Here is a 14,509-nt window from a genome sequence, read left to right on the forward strand (position 1 = left end):
GTCCTCAATTATATCACAGCGGTGACAGGCGGGTACTGTGTCACCTTGGCAACTCAGTATGGTGTGAAGTGCTGCACGTACATTACAAACAGCACTGATGACCCAACCGAGGTCATAGATCAAAAGATGGACGATATCTTGCAGTTGAAGTGGGAGTTCCGAAAGGAGACACAACCTTACCCTTACTGCTGTGAGTAATGAACTGACCGACTGGGTCTCATGGTTGAACCCACGCAATTGGTTCTCAGGTTTAGGAGAATGGGCTCAAAATGTTATCGTGAGTGTAGGAAAGTTCCTCCTTTGTATCCTGGGAGTTGTCATAATGATTGGTTTGATATTTAGATGTGTTCGAATTTTAACGCGGCGCAAGCACGGTACCAAAGTGATGAGTTTGAGGAGCGGGGGCATTGTTACAACAACTGATTTAATTTATGACCCATCAATAGAGACAATGTTGTGATAAGACGTGATTCCACGGTCCGTTTCTTTCACCCGTTTCTCCTTTGTTTTCCCTCAAGCAAAAATACATCCATTCAGAAAAGACTTTTGATGAACAATACATCCATCCAGAAAAGACTTTGATTAACACTTTCAGCAAAGATACACCCATCCGGACAAGACTTCAACCAACACCCAAGAACGATTGCACAAATGTTATGTGAATGTATTTGTGATACGTGTCTTATCTTCATCTCTACAACCTTCAGGTGGTGTCACACATAGTCGATAGGTAATACCCATATATTAGCATTCACATATGTGTTGCCCCCCCTCCATGTATCATCAACTAAATGTGCACCCCATTTGTTGGAACAAGAAGCCGAAAAGAGCTCGGTAGTGTTTGTTGGCCCACTTACAGACCCTTAATACGGGATAAGAAGGATTTAATGTATACTTCGCAATACCTCAAAGCTTATCTAGAACATATACGGCATGATGATACATGCCCCTCAGACATGGATTTCATACATACATGCTTTTACTATCCCACTAGGTCATACATTTCCCGCCTACACCTCTCCTCCTACCATCCAATCATTTATGGATAATGTATTGTATATTTTTATCCAACCATATGTAGATAATGTATTGTATATTTTTCTGTTTAATGTTTAGATAGTGGCAGTTATTGTTGACTGCCAAAGGGTGGACTGTCAAAGTCGAAAAATATTGTAATGCATGCCCCACATACTAACCCCATGCACATGCCCGCTGCGCGTGCACTCAGTCTGCCGTGCGTGCACATATCCGCGATTTGCGTAAAGGAGCTTTCCACGGCCATGCGCCTTAGCGCGTGGTATGCGCATTTACGGTAGAGTTTGTGAGCGCATAGAGGGTTATTAGAACATTACATATTTAACCCAATTAGTGTACATTTTAGATATAGCTCCCCTAGACCGCATCAGCGAGTATTAATAGTTTAAACAGTTCCAGGACTAAGAGATTCGCCTTTGCATGATAGGAAGGGTCAGATAAAGGTTGGAAGGTGATGTCTAGTATCCAGCTGTAGGGTATTTTGAGGGTAACATTCCGGTGTTGGTTAGAGAAAGATCGCATGTTCCAGCGTATAGTTATGTGCAGAAGCAGAATATGAACATTAACTGTATTTACTGTATATTATGTATGCGGCGGGAATCCAGAGGATACCACCCACAAGAGCAGTTGGGGAAAGACATCGCCCATCTATTCAAATCCACCTATGACCTCTTCTGTAATGTAAAGACACATCCCTGTGTCCAATGGACAATGAGATTACAGTGACCATTGTATTGTGTATGCATGTTGTGTATAAAAAGCCCATTGTTGCCTGGCCGGTCAGAAGACTCTGAACGCTTTCTATCTGACTAGCGGAGGACCGGCCGGGTTGCGCTTGCGAACATTCTCACGTATGTACATTCTCTGTAGCCATTATTCTGTTTAGATTTATCTTGTTAGCCTGTAGTGTATGATTTGTACTGTTTTACCTTTTGGAATTAATCCACTGTGGCCTTAGAACCCTGTGGTTTCAACTACAAATCAGTGTTGTGTCTTCACTTTCCTGCAAGGGTTTTAGAGTGTATTTATCTGTATAAGGTGTATAAGTATTGATAAGGTGTACGCACTGCGGGTACTTTATACCATCAGCGCTACTTAAGGTTTAAGGTATAACATCATTGCAGTACTTTGCTGTTAAGGGTTTAAAGTGTAATCATATCATTACATTGTATCGTTAACAAGGTTTAAAGGTTATCAATTGTGTGTGCGCTCGCTGTGTGTACTCTGTACACTCAGCGCGGCGTGTGTACGCCAAGTGCGTACCACGTGCAGGACTCTGTACGCAAATAGCGTACAAAGTGTATAGCACGTGTATTCAGTCTAGCGGCCATAGCGGCTCCACGGTAATAGTGTATCTAGAGGTATAGCTTTATGGTCTAAGATAATATCGACATTATCAACTCTGTATTGTATGACAGTAACTAGGATGCTCTCTGTACTGTGTGTCACTAATGCTCTACATTTTGAGTACAGGAAAGCAGAAGCAATGTGATTTATTTATTTCTCTTACACTACTAAGGAAAATGTATGTCAAGTCCACCTACTTTTCTGTTTGCCCAACCTGCAGTTGGTTTGGTCTTGCCCACATGGTGCCACTTTCATAAGTTTTTCCAGGATTCTTTTAAGTTCCCATTCCACCCCTGGTGTCATATACCACATTCAGTGTATTGCACCCATGTTTTTAACCATTTATTTTGTTTGTGAAATATGTATTTACTATGAGGCTTCAATGAAAATGATTTAATACAGCAGATACAACTCTCCATTTTCTGTATGAAAAATAAATTGGCAAAACATGTATGAAAATATAGTGTATGTACGAATAACAAGATAAGCGCCTGTGAGTGCCACTGGTGCCTTCATGCCTTCACATTCAGCCAATCACAAGTTGTTTGCTAATTCTGGTCAACACGTTTTACCAACTATGTGAACACAGCCTTACTGTACCCAACCTGTGTTTGTCCATCCCATTGCAGCTTCATCAGATATTCAGTCTTATTTGCATGGGGCAAATATGTATGCAGCCTGGTTTTTTTTTTTTTTTTTTTTTTTGTATGAACAGAACAATATTTTATGTCATGTAAGCTAACATAGGCCTCAATCTGCAACAGATCATTTGTTTATACTCATTGCACACTGGTCATACCCTAAATGCAATAAATTAAAGTGCTGCTCATAGTGATCACAGTGGTTCCTCTCCCCAAAGGTAGGGTGAGCAGAGACACAGATATGGTGGGGAACATAGACATAGATATGAAGGGGGGGAGGGGGGAGCAGAGACACAGATGTGAGGAGGGTGCAGAGACACAGATATAGGGACGATACAGAGATACGGTAATAGGGAGGGTGCAGAGGCACAGATACAGGGAGGGTGCAGAGACACAGTGATTGGGAGGGGGGGCAGAGACAGTTATAGGGAGGGTGCAGAGGCACAGATACGAGGAGGGTGCAGAGACACAGTGATTGGGAGGGGGGCAGAGACACGGTTATAGGGAGGGTGCAGAGACGCAGAGACGGGGAGGGTGCAGAGACACAGTGATTGGGAGGGGGGCAGAGACACGGTTATAGGGAGGGTGCAGAGACACAGATACGGGGAGGGTGCAGAGACACAGTGATTGGGAGGGGGGCAGAGACACGGTTATAGGGAGGGTGCAGAGACGCAGAGACAGGGAGGGTGCAGAGACACAGTTATAGAGAGGGGGGCAGAGACACAGATGTGGGGAGGGAGCAGAGACTTAGATGTGCGGAGGAGGCAGAGACATAGATGTGGGATGGGGCAGAAACACAGATGTGAGGAGGGGGTAGAGGCAGTAATAGTAAAGGGGACAGTGGGAGAGACTGTATAGGAGAGAGGGGCAGAAGTACCTCTGTGCACAGCAGCCGCAATCTCACATTTCCTTCTTTATTGTAGTACACACTATACACATAGTTGCCTACCCTCCCTCATTCTGCAATAGAATCCCTGAAATAGTAGCAATATCCCTGACTCCCTGAGTCCAGCAATCTCCCTGATTGCACCTTACCCCCATTAAGTAGCTGTTACATTCTTGGGGTAAAAAATTAATCAGAGATACAAACATTCAGATGGGCTCATCAGTGTCATTTCCCTGCATTGGTTATAAGGCACAATGGGGGTAATTCAGATCTGACTGCAGCAGCAAATTTGTTAGCAAATGGGCAAAACCATGTGCACTGCAGGGGGAGCAGTTATAACATGTGCAGAGAGAGTTAGATTTGGGTGGGTTATTTTGTTTCTGTGCAGGGCAAATACTGGCTGCTTTATTTTTACACTGCAATTTAGATTGCAGATTGAACTCACCACACCCAAATCTAACTCTCTCTGCACATGTTATATCTGCTCCCCCTGCAGTGCACATGGTTTTGCCCAACTGCTAAATTTCCTGCTGCGATCAACTTGGAATTACCCCCTATGTGCACCGCAGGGGGGGGGGGGGGGGGGGCAGATAAAACACGTGCAGAGAGAGTTAGATTTGGGTGGGTTATGTTGTTTCTGTGCAGGGTTAGTACTGGCTGCTTTTTTTTTTTTACACTGCAATTTAGATTTCAGCTTGAACACACCCCACCCACATCTAACTCTCTCTGCACATGTTATATCTGCCCCCCCCCCCCCTGCAGTGCACAAGCATTTTAAATAAGGTTTTTCATAGCCGCTTACAGTAAATGGAACTTCTTGTAAAGCACAATACACAAACAAATCCTGCAAAATATCTGTGTCTTTACTTCAACAAGTAGATCTTACTAACTTTGGGGATCATTTACATTTGGATGTAAGTCGTTTTTATGACACGCCTCTTCGATGTAGCAGTACACGTCTGCGCTGATAAGTGTTACTTTCACAATCTCCCTGAAAGGCTTTTTCAAAAGTAGGCAAGTATGACTATATCCAGCCTACGAGAGTGGGGAGGGGAGTGGTTGAGGAGAAGAACTGCAGGTAAAGTAACGATGGAGGCAGAGTGGAGGCATAATCTGGTCCTGCTATAGGTCATCATAATTACTATTATTGATATTTTTACATTTTGTGTAAAAATATAAAATATTAGTTATTATTTGCCTTATACATAGCTCAGGGACATGCGGCAAAAAAAATTAACCAGCTTCATTGACTTTACATATTGCAACTTTTTATTATAGAATCTGACTTACACAAATGGCAAACAAGCCAAAAAGGAATACAAAATCCTCTTTGAATATGTAGTTGCCAAATGTCATTTCTATTTTAATACTTATGCCTCACTCATCTTTCCCAGAAGGAGAATAATAAGAAAGGTGATTCATATATCAAACCTGTGTTACTTGTAAATGGAGTCCAAAATAGAATGCACTGCGTTCTGCAGCCAGATGGAGTAAGCACATCTGCAACATCACAGTGTCATCTTCAGATTAGCTGCATTATCCTTACATCAGTGGCATCATGACTGGCTGACATGGTTGTAAATCCAGAACCAATTGAAAATTGGAGCAAATCAGATTAATTGTAATACACTATTGGCATAAATATATGTATAAAAGCTCATAAAAATAGCACAGTAGGGCATCAGCCTATAGATTTCAATACTGTGTAGAAGTAGGGATGTGTACTGGCCCAGATCTTGGGTTTTGGATCTGTATTGGTTTTGCCAAAACCACCCATGTGGGTTTTGGTTTTGGATATGTATTATTTTTTTAAATAAATGATAGAATTTTGGCCTGTTTTGGTTCCTACACTATTATTAACCTCAATAACATTCATTTCCACTAATTTCCAGTCAATTTTGACCACATCACAATATTGTTTTCATCCAGCGTCGGATCTTGCTGGTTTTGGAAGATCATATAAGAGAGCTACAGCTGGGACTCGGCGCAATTTCACTCCCTTTCTGCCAGAATGTCTGCAATAAAGTGGAAATATGTTTAATTAATACAAAACTTAGTTGCATATATTGGTCAAAAACATACATATTTATTTACATGGTACATACCTTGCGTGAAGCTGGCTGAGGCAACCGGAGGTACTCCACACGTTGTTGCCAAACTACTCCAATGGGTGGATAGTTCTCCAGGTCAAACATGCCTTTCAGGAAATGATCCTACATTGAGGCTGAAAATAATCTGTACAGATGATTACAGCATCTAAACATATATATTGTACATTATATATTTTCCATTGTTTGTACTGTGGTCAATATTGCTTGGAAATGCCTGGAAATTAATGCTATTGAGGTTAATAATAGTCTAGGAACAAAAAAACAAAAAAAAGGTAAAATAATGTGATTTTAACTTTTTTGTAAATGTATAAAAAAAATATGAAACCAAAATCAGCAAAAATGGTCTGACACAGATCTTTATCAATAACTAGATCAGGGGCCCAAGGGAGGTAGAGTATGTATGTAGTGGAAGGAAGGATTGATTAGTAATTTAATTTAATTTGTTTGATTAAAAAAATTGAAATTAATCATTGGGGGCATTGATGACGGTCTTTATTTCATAAACAACAATTTTTATTGGTCATTGCACTAAGCTGACTTTTACTTTTTCTTTGATTTTACATGCCCTGATTTAAGACATCTATGCCCTTTAGCATCGGCCTTAGTAGTTGCTGTTGATGGACTTGTATCATCATGACTGGTGGCAGTACCTGCAGCACTAGTATGTGCTTCCTGCTCTGCTCTCAATTGTTCGTCCTCCATATCTTTTCAACAAACACAAACCAAGTGGGGTACAGCACACACCACAATTTGTACAAAAAAATGTACCACCTACACCCCACCTGAGTGGGAATATCAGCTGTGATGAGCGAACCTCGCCACTGGGTCCGAAGCGTGGCAAGCACTGCAAGTCTTGAAGGTCTACAGACAATTCCTTTGACTTCATGCTTGGTTTGTGTTCAGACATGCACTGTCAAGTGTGGGACCTTATATAGACAGGTGTGTGCCTTTCCAAATCATGTCCAATCAATTCAATTTACTGTACCACAGGTGGACTCCAATTAAGCTGTAGGAACATCTCAAGGATGATCAGTGGAAACAGAATGCACCTGAGCTCAATTTTGAGCTCTATGGCAAAGGCTGTGAATAATTATGTACATGTGATTTCTTAGTTGTTGTTTTCTAATAAATTTTAAAAAATATATAAAAAAACTTTTTTTTAACATTGTCATTATGGGGTATTGTGTGTAGAAATTTGAGGGGAAAAATGTATTTATTCCAGTTTGGAATAAAGCTGTAACATAACAAAATGTGTATACTTTCCGCAGTGCCGTTTCTTGCGGCGGGCGAGCCGTGCAACCGCGCGGGGCGCCCTCCGCGGCACTTTGCAGGTCCCGGTTTCCCTGTCCTCCGTCTTTCCGAGTACTCTTGCTCGGGGGGCGGAGTTTTCCGGAATGACGCGGTTGCGTCGTGACGTCACGACGCATTCGTGTCATTCCACGAAACTCCGCCCCCCGAGCAGGAGTACTCGGGAAGACGGAGGAGGGCTGGAAGGAGGAGGCGCGAGGAAGCTGGAAGGAGGAGGCGCGAGGAAGGAGAGGCGGCCAACCCGAAGAGCGGGAAGATCCTTCATATGTAAGTTGTCTCTCTCTCTCGCCCCCTCTCTCTCCCTTCCTTCCCCCCCCCCACTTGACACTTGCCTGCCACACTGTGTAAAATTTGGATTCTTGCCTGCTGCACTGTGTAATCGGGCACACTTACCTGCCGTAATGTGTAAATTGGGGACACTTGCCTGCCGCATTGTGTAAATTAGGGACACTTGCCTGCTGCACTGTGTAATTGGGGACACTTACCTGCTGCACTGTGTAAATTGGGGACACTTGCCTGCTGCACTGTGTAATTGGGGACACTTGCTTGCCATAATGTGTAAAATGGGGACACTTGCCTGCCGTACTGTGTAAATTGGGGACTCTTGCTTGCCGCAATATGTAAAATGGGGACTCTTGCCCGCATACTGTGTAAAATGGGGACACATGCCTGCCGCAATGTGTAAAATGGGGACTCTTGCCTGCCGTAATGTGTAAAATGGGGACTCTTGCCTGCCTACTGTGTCAAATGGGGACACGTGCCTGCCGCAATGTGTAAAATGGGGACTCTTGCCTGCCGTAATGTGTAAAATGGGGACTCTTGCCTGCCTACTGTGTAAAATGGGGACACGTGCCTGCCGCACTAAGTAAATTGGGGACATGTGCCTGCGTAATGTGTAATGTGTAAAATGGGGACTCTTGCCTGCCGTAGTGTGTAAAATGGGGCCTTTTTTTTCCACTGTGGTGGCCGTGATATCAGATGAGGCCACGCCCATTTTAATGAGACCACACACCCTTGTCGGGAGCGCGCATTTTTTGTTTTTAGATCTATGGGGGGGGGGGGGGGGGGCGCATTTTGAAATCTCGCACTGGGAGCCAAATTGGCTAGAAACAGCCCTGAGTTTCCGGATGCAGAGCCGGCCCTAGGCATAGGCATAGGCAAACAGGCAAACGCCTATGGCTTTTGGAATGCCTATGGGCACAAGCAGCTGCTGCTGATTAAAATGATATGCAGCATGCAATGTAGCATTTTGTATGCAGATACAGCCACAGTCATACACAGACTCTAGGCATGCTGCATAGCATTTTAATCAGCAGAAGCTGCTTGTGCATCTTAGCCACATATTAATACAAATAAGATGCCTTTTCATCAAAAAAAGGTACCAGACATTAGCCGAGCTGCTAGCTGACTCATGCCAGGCATCTACTGCTGCATGGTGTATCGAGGCAAGATGTATGTGGATACATCTGTATCCATGCAGAGGCAGAGGTCACAGTGTTAGCGGGCATGTGAGTGCTGTGTGTGGGTGGGTTGGTTGTGCAGTAGTGTTCGGCATTATGTGTGTCATATGTATAAATGCATTTATAATGTGCAGCAAATGTGTAAGTGCACTAATAATGTGTGGCATATGTGAAAGGGACATTATGTGTGTCATATGTGTAAAGGGCATTACTGTGTGGTATTATGTGTATGTATGCATTACTAATGTGTGGCATTATGTATATAAGGTGCTCTACTGTGTGGGCTAATGTGAATAAAGAGCAATACGGTGTGGTGTGATGTGAATAAGGAGTAATTCAGTGTGATGTAATGTGAATAAGGGTGCACTACTGTGAGGAATAACATATATAAGGTAAAGTGGTACTACTGTGTGATGTAGCGTGAATTAGGGACACTATCGCATGATAAAATGTGAATAAAGTTTCACTACTGTGTAACATAATTTTAATTGGGGGTACTATTGTGTGGCCATGCCCATTCCTAGCAAGAACACACCCCTTTTTGGGCTGTGCACCAAATGTGCGCACTGTTCCTATTTAAAATATAGGGGGTAGGAACACCAAAATGAGTACTGCTATGGGTGAAGGGTGATGGTACTGGGAAAGGGGCGCGGGGTCAGAGGCAGAACTAGTGGTGGTGCAAGGGGGCACCAGCCAAAATCTTGCCTAGGGCATCATATTGGTCAGGGCCAACCTGTGAGAATCTGACAGCGGGAAGATTATACATTATCTCATTTTGGGATCTGAGTCAGGCGGTGGACAGAGAGAGACGACATGTGGACAATCCGCACAGTGGCGCTCTTATGTCAGAGGCCGTGCTGTGACATCAGCGCACCTCCGTCTCAGGTATGTAATCCTGGATCTGGCAGTGAGGGAGACACAGCATGGAGTGCACTCCCTCCCTTCATTCAAGGATGTCTCTGGTTACACATAACAATAATCCTCATTTTTAATATATAAGCTGTAATTAACACTTCGGGTATACACAAAGCAACAATTAGAATGCAAGACCCATCAACATTTCAAATGCATTCTAGTCCACATTTTTGCAGAAGAACACTTAGTACATGTTTTGCTCACTTGATACATATTTAACTCTAATCAATTTAACAGCTCTTTTATGAAATGGTGTCTTCTGGCAATATGCATAGACCAGCTGGTGCTGGAAGGCAAATCAATTGCACCTTTGTTGACACATGTAATGCAGACAAAATCTTTGGATTAAGAAGTCCTAACTCACACAAAGTGCCAAAGCAAACAATTACCCAGTATAGGAATGCCTGTCATCTTCATCTGGTCCTCAAACGGCATCACAGAGGGCTGGTAACTCCAAACTTCCATTTCTTGCAAACTTTAGTTTTAATGAACTCATACCCTTCAGGTATCTCCAGATATAATTTACAGCAGTCCAATTCTCTCTTCCAGGGTTGCTTGCTAAGTGGCTGACATGACTGACTGCATGTGTGACATCTGGTCATGTGCCAACACTTGCATACATTAAAGTTCCAATGGCACTTTGATCAGGATTTCGACTTTTGTTCTTTATCCAGTTGTTGTGCTGACAGATTTAGTATCTACCATTCCAAATTTGATAAGCACTGTCTCAATATATCCTTGTTGCTTTATTGTAACAGTCCCAGCATTCAAATGTTGCATGAACCTCAGACCCAGAAGTTGGTGCACGGGCCCACAGTCTTTGAGCGAGAACCTGTCGCACACCAACAATTTTAACCAGCTGCCTGGCTTTACTGGCCTGCAAGGAATAGATCGTCTACATATAGTATACAACTACGATGAACAAGCTTTCTTCCTTTCACTTTATCTTGCATACCTTGAGGTTCACAGTAGACAAAGTCAGCAAATTCCTGGCAGTATCTTTTAGGCAGTATAGAGCTACTGATCTTGATTCATAACCTGCATGTATAGTCTAAATTTCTGACATGTTTCCAGCTGTTGCCATATCTTGCGTCACATGTTTCTGTGCTGTTGTAATATCCAGCTTGACTTTGCTTGAAGCTCTCTGGTGGAAAACTATGTATACTAACATTATAAGTTTTTGGTTGACAATATCCAAGCATAATATATGAATAAGCATGATACATGAAATGGACATGGAACGCAGCTTGGGTATTCTTTATATCCGGCTATGGGCATAAGCTTTACACCAAAAGACATGGAGATGATTGACCCTTGTCTTTTTATAAGGCCATGCCGCCACTGTTTTTTTACTTGTACGTGCTATTGTAGGTGATCGATTCATGAGGTATACTGCAGTTAGGACTGCTAATGCCCAGAATATTTTGTCTAGACCAGATCACTGAACACAGCTCATGCTCTCAATTGTTTGCCCTCTTATTCACTGTGTGTAGGTAATCGTTATTTGGTGCTGGATGCCATTCCTCTTTAGAAAGATAGCTAGAACTCTGTTCTCATATTCTCCACTGCTGTCAGACCTCGACACCTTTATGTATAGTATACCCGCGCAGAAATTGTTGCATTATCTGAGTGTACAGATGTAGCAATCTTTACTTATTGACTACACTTTCATCGGTCAACATACATCTGTGTGCACTAATTCTAATGGTGCTGACATTGGAAAGGGCAAAGTGTTTGCTTACCCTCCACGCAACCTTCACACCATGCCATCTAGAAGTTTTGGTACGTTGTCATACCCTGGGTAACCTAATTGGCTATGCCACAGCTCCATGAACTTAGTGTCAGTTGTTGGCACTGGGTTGCTGTTGTATAACAGTACCTCTTTTATTGTACACAATACACTGTCCCTCTGCAAATTGAACCTTGTATCCCTTCCTCTTCAGTACACTGTTGGTAGATTCGGATATCAGATTGGCACAAATAGTACATCTTACATAGTAACATAGTATTTGAGGTTGAATAGAGGTAAGTTACCCATCGTGTTCAACCTGTTTTAAGTTGTGATGATTCTACATACTTGCTAAATAATGTTTTATGACTAGTTAGCTACTATAACTCATGTTACCCCCGGATTAACCACGTTGATATTTTAAGTATTATAACCTTGGATATCATTTTCATTCAGATATGTATCCATTCCTTTTTTAAATCCAATTACAGAGTCCGCCATTACCACCTTCCCTGGCAGGGAATTCCACATCCCGATTGCCCTAACAGTGAAGAACCCTTTCCTCCGTTGCGTTCGGAACTTTCTCTCCTCCAGTCGCAGCGAGTGCCCACGTGTCCTAAACTGTGTTCTTTTAATAAATAATTCCTCTGATAACTGATGTCCCTTTACATATTTGAAGATATTAATAATATCTCCTCTTAGGCGCCTCTTTTCTAGTGTATACATATTCAGCCTAGTAAGTCTTTCCTTATAGTCCAGTCCTTCTAGGACTTTAATCAATTTAGTAGCTCGCCTTTGAACACTTTCGAGTTCACTGATGTCTTTTTTATACAATGGTGCCCAAAACTGAACACAATATTCCAGGTGCGGACGTACCAATGCCTTATACAGCGGCATGATTACATCAGAGTCCCATGTCTCAATTCCCCTTTTTATGCACGCTCGCATCTTACTTGCCTTTTTTACTGCGTTTTGACATTGTGTATGGTTATTAAGCCTATTATCAATGAATACCATCAAATCTTTTTCTAACTCTGTTTCCCCTAGGCGTTCCCCATTTAATATGTAGGATGCAAGTTTGTTTTTAGTCCCAAAATGCAGAACCTTGCATTTGTCTGTATTGAACCTCATTTTCCATTTAGACGCCCAGAGTTCAAGTTTAGATAGATCATTCTGCAAGGACTCCACATTCAATTCTGAATTAATTACCTTACACAGTTTAGTATCATCTGCAAAGATTGACTCTGTGCTTTCTAGGCCTATTTCTAGGTCATTGATAAACATGTTGAACAGTAGTGGTCCGAGTACGGACCCTTGTGGTATTCCGCTGTCTACTGGGGACCAGGTTGAGGACTTCCCGTTGACCACTACTTGCTGTACCCTGCTATCCAACCAGCTGCTTATCCATGTGCAAATAGTTTTTCCTAGGCCAAGCTCATTTAATTTGATAATCAGTCTCCTGTGAGGAACTGTATCGAAGGCTTTTGCAAAATCTAGGAAAACCACATCCACTGCTTTTCCTTGATCAAGATTATTGCTCACTTCCTTGTAGAAGCTAATTAAGTTAGTCTGACATGACCTGTCCCTCACAAACCCATGCTGGTTCTTGCTAATAATCCTAGCGGACTGTAGATACTCCTGTATGCTGTCCCTTAGAATTCCTTCCAATATTTTCCCCACTATAGATGTTAAACTAACTGGTCTGCAGTTTCCCGGAAGATTTTTGGATCCCTTTTTAAATAATGGCACTACCTCAGCTATACGCCAATCCTTCGGTACCATGCCTGATCTAATTGAACTCTTGAAAATCAAGTATAGGGGTCGTGCTAGTTGTGAACTAAGCTCCATAAGAACCCTCGGGTGAAGTCCATCAGGACCAGTTGATTTATTAATCTTAATTTTGCTTAGTCTCTCCCGGACTACTTCTTCGCTTAAACAAGTGTCTAACCATGAATCATTACTGTCACAATCTTCTATGTCTGTGACAATGGTGAGTAATTTTCGTGGCATTTAGGACTTTATCTCCTACTCTCTTAACATTTACAGGATCACATGACTTTAGCGATTTGAACCAACTTTCATTACTGCTGAAGTGACTTGTGTCTCCTGAGTCCATGTACCAGCAGTTTTACTGTTGACTGCTAAATTTAATACTGACTCATTCTTTCTATCACACTTGCACGATTAAGTATTGTACCACTTGGTACACTTGCACTACTGAGGCAATGAGAAGTGAAGATAACTTGCGCCAATTAAAAAGGTCCAGCGGAGGTTAGGAGTATGCAGCTTATGGAACTCAATCAATAAGTTCTTAGAAGATAGCAGAGCATAGTGGTTGGACCATAGTGTTCCATGCTCCAACCTTGAGGGTTAAATTTTTCCAAGATTCATATGAGTTTAGCCTGTTTTCACAGCTTGGAGATTTACTAAAGCTAAACATGGGGGCAAAAACACGATCAGAAAAGAAATAGATTGCCAAACATGCAAATAGAAGGAAAAAAAACATCAAATCAACTTGCAAGTACTGTCCATAGACAGGAATACAAGTCAGGGACTGACTAAGAATCATGTTTAGAAACATGATAGAACACAGTGCAAATTTGAAGCATAATAGAAGAAACAAAGCATACCATAGCAGGAGGACGTGCTTCATGGGGTTCCTTGGACAAAACATTAACCTACCACACACTAGTCAGCTCAGGTCGGTGATACCTTGTGAAGTGGGGAGCCCCCCAAAAGCCTCTCTTTCCCATGTATAGCCCAGGCTTGGGATGAAGCCCAGGGCTATCCTCCTCACCCCTGGTGGCAATGAGTGTGGGGTTGATGGTGTAATCATAGAATAAATATTGGACCCTATTCAGGTTGGATCGCTAATCTTGCTAAAAAGTAGTTGCTGACTGTGATCAAAAAGTTGCTGCCCAGAATTAGAGTAAAAACGCCCAATGTAGAAATTGTGAATGCATCGCACTGTCCGATCTGAACGTATAACCATACGCAAATACCAGAACATCAAAGAGTCTTTCTATCTGCGCCAGGCAACGTCATACACAATTCAGCATAGAGGTTGGAAGTGTTCA

The sequence above is a fragment of the Pseudophryne corroboree genome, chromosome 10 (genome assembly GCF_028390025.1).
Source record: "Pseudophryne corroboree isolate aPseCor3 chromosome 10, aPseCor3.hap2, whole genome shotgun sequence".
NCBI lineage: Eukaryota > Metazoa > Chordata > Amphibia > Anura > Myobatrachidae > Pseudophryne > Pseudophryne corroboree.